Source organism: Salvelinus sp. IW2-2015, linkage group LG35 (genome assembly GCF_002910315.2).
Source record: "Salvelinus sp. IW2-2015 linkage group LG35, ASM291031v2, whole genome shotgun sequence".
NCBI lineage: Eukaryota > Metazoa > Chordata > Actinopteri > Salmoniformes > Salmonidae > Salvelinus > Salvelinus sp. IW2-2015.
The window spans coordinates 306,705-309,245 of record NC_036874.1 but is presented as its reverse complement, the minus strand read 5'-3'; the positions used below and the strand labels follow the sequence as shown (position 1 = coordinate 309,245).

The 2,541-nt window shown below is 43.8% G+C and overlaps 1 pseudogene; it reads left to right on the top strand.

The window, feature by feature from the left end:
- The first annotated feature begins 2,207 nt into the window (after positions 1–2,207).
- LOC111958589 (voltage-dependent calcium channel gamma-6 subunit-like) overlaps positions 2,208–2,541 on the top strand; it is a 7,649-nt pseudogene continuing 7,315 nt past the window's right edge.

Genomic DNA, 2,541 nt, shown 5'->3' with positions numbered 1-2,541 from the left:
CACTGTATCACAATTCCAGTGGTCAGAAGTTTACATACACTAAGTTCCAGAAAATGATGTCATGGCTTTAGAAGCTTCTGATAGGCTAATTGACATCATTTGAGTCAATTGGAGGTGTACCTGTGGATATATTTCAAGGCCTACCTTCAAACTCAGTGCCTCTTAGCTTGACATCATGGAAAAATCTAAAGAAATCAGGCAAGACATCAGAAAACAATTGTAGACCTCCACAAGTCTGGTTCATCCTTGGGAGCAATTTCCAAACGCTTGAAGGTACCACGTTCATCTGTAGAAATAAACGTATGCAAGTATAAACACCATGGGACACGCAGCCGTCATACCGCTCAGGAAGGAGACGCGTTCTGCTCTCTAGAGATTAACATACTTTGGTGCGAAAAGTGCAAATCAATCCCAGAACAACAGCAAAGGACCCTTTCCTCTGCTGCTCTTCCTCTCCCTGTCTTTATATATATTCTCTTGTCCTCTGCTGCTCTTCCTCGATCCCCCTGTCTAGTAGTCACCCCTGCATACTCTGTGTGGTCAGAGACGCAGAGGGACCCACAAACACACACACACGTTAGTTTTACTATCCATGTGGAGACCAAACAACTGATTCCCATTCAAAATCCTATTTTCCCTAACCCCAAACCTTAACCCCAAACCCTAACCCTAAACCTTAGCCTAAAATAGAATGTTTCCTTGTTTGACTCATGGTCACCACAAGTATAGTAAAACCAACACACACAAGTACAAACACATACAGCAGACTCTCCTATCAACCTTAATGCTATTCTGTCTGCAACACTGGTGCGTTACAGGAAACCTGTATATTATGACCACAGATTTATAGTCAGATCTACCTCTCAAGCTCTCCACCTGTCTACCTGCCTTCCTGTCCACCGGTCCACCTGTCCTTCTGCCCTCCTGTCCACTAGTCCACCTCTGAGTGGCTTAGTCAGTTAGTCAGAGGTTATGGTAATGTACAGTAGCAGTGAGTGATGTATGATGTATTAGTTGGTCTGGCACTGACATACAGTGACAGAGAATGACTGTGATGTTGTTTCCCAGGGACAGGYGCCAGGGGCATGTAAACATGAATGTGAAATAGAGAAGCACAGATGGAGAAACAGTTGTTTTTCTCCAAACATGAGAAGTCCACACACACACACACACACAGCAGAGCCTGTCTGTCAGGCGCTGTGGGCCAACAGTGTTTTGACGCAAGGAGACGAGGAAGTGTCAGAATAGATACGGACTCTACTCCAACACACAGACCGTCATCGTAAACACAGATGTTTATCTGATAGACAAGACACACAAGGTGAGTCAGACATAGATGTTTATCGACTAGACATCCAAGGTGAATCAGCCCTCTAAAATACCGGAGGCTGATAAACAATGCACCAGATGGATATAGCGTGTAATCTACATTGTAATAGATATGAACATTCATAGGATTCATCCATCCTAATAAAACAAGCTAAATCAAGACTGCAAAATGAAATACATACATTTTATATTTATACAATGTAAAATATATGTATACATCCTATTCAAAACAATACATACATCATTGCTAGTGTATCAAAGCCAACCACTGCTAGCCTGGCTGAATATCAGACTATTCTGGCAGGTAAAGCAGGAATACAGAAGATGACTACCTCATCCTACCGTAGGCCCTGTCTGGCCCCCTCTGTKGGACAAGTGCTTTAATACCTGCATTCATCCACCACTGGACGATCCCTACAGACAGAAACGGGTCATTCCACAGATAAGAGACTTACATGGGGGAACGTAACAGTACAGGATGGAGGAAGTTGCTGAAAATCGTAGTTTATTAGCTTTCTTTTCCTGAAATTTAACAAATATATTTTTTGTTTTTTATAGAGAAGATTTTATGAAAAAGCACTATAATGAATACCTGCAATCAAAATATATTTTTGACTGATCATTCAATAAATTAACATTCTAAAACTGAAAGAAATTTAAATGAAATAATAATAATAATCCATTGAAGTATTCCAAAAGACGAAGCTCCATCATGCAGTAAAAGGGAAGCATCTGTCTTATATAAACACACTGAAAGGTTGGATGTTTACAAGGATACTGGAAACATCCTTTTCTGACTCACCAACGATAATAAAAATCTGATGCCTATAGCTAGATAACTAACAGACAGACCAGTTGGGGTTCACCTCCCTTCAATTATTTCCCTGCTTCTCTCTCTTACCCTCTTTCCCGTCCTCTTCCCTCTTTCCCTCCCTTCCTCTCTCCATCGCCTCTCGGCCTCTGGTAGAGGTCACCATGTGGGCCAACTACATTGTCCAGCCGGAGGAGGATGGCCGTATGGGGTGGTAGGAGCAGGGCCCCATGGGGGCCTGGCCGGCATGGCAGGGGTGAAGGGAGGGGGGCGTGGTACGAGGCGGACCCCTAGGATGAGTGACAGCCAGGAGGGGAAGATCAAGCTGGCGTTCTTTGTGGCATTGTGGGCGTGACCCTGACAGTGCTGGGGGTGGGGACAGAGTTCTGGTGGAGCTGGCA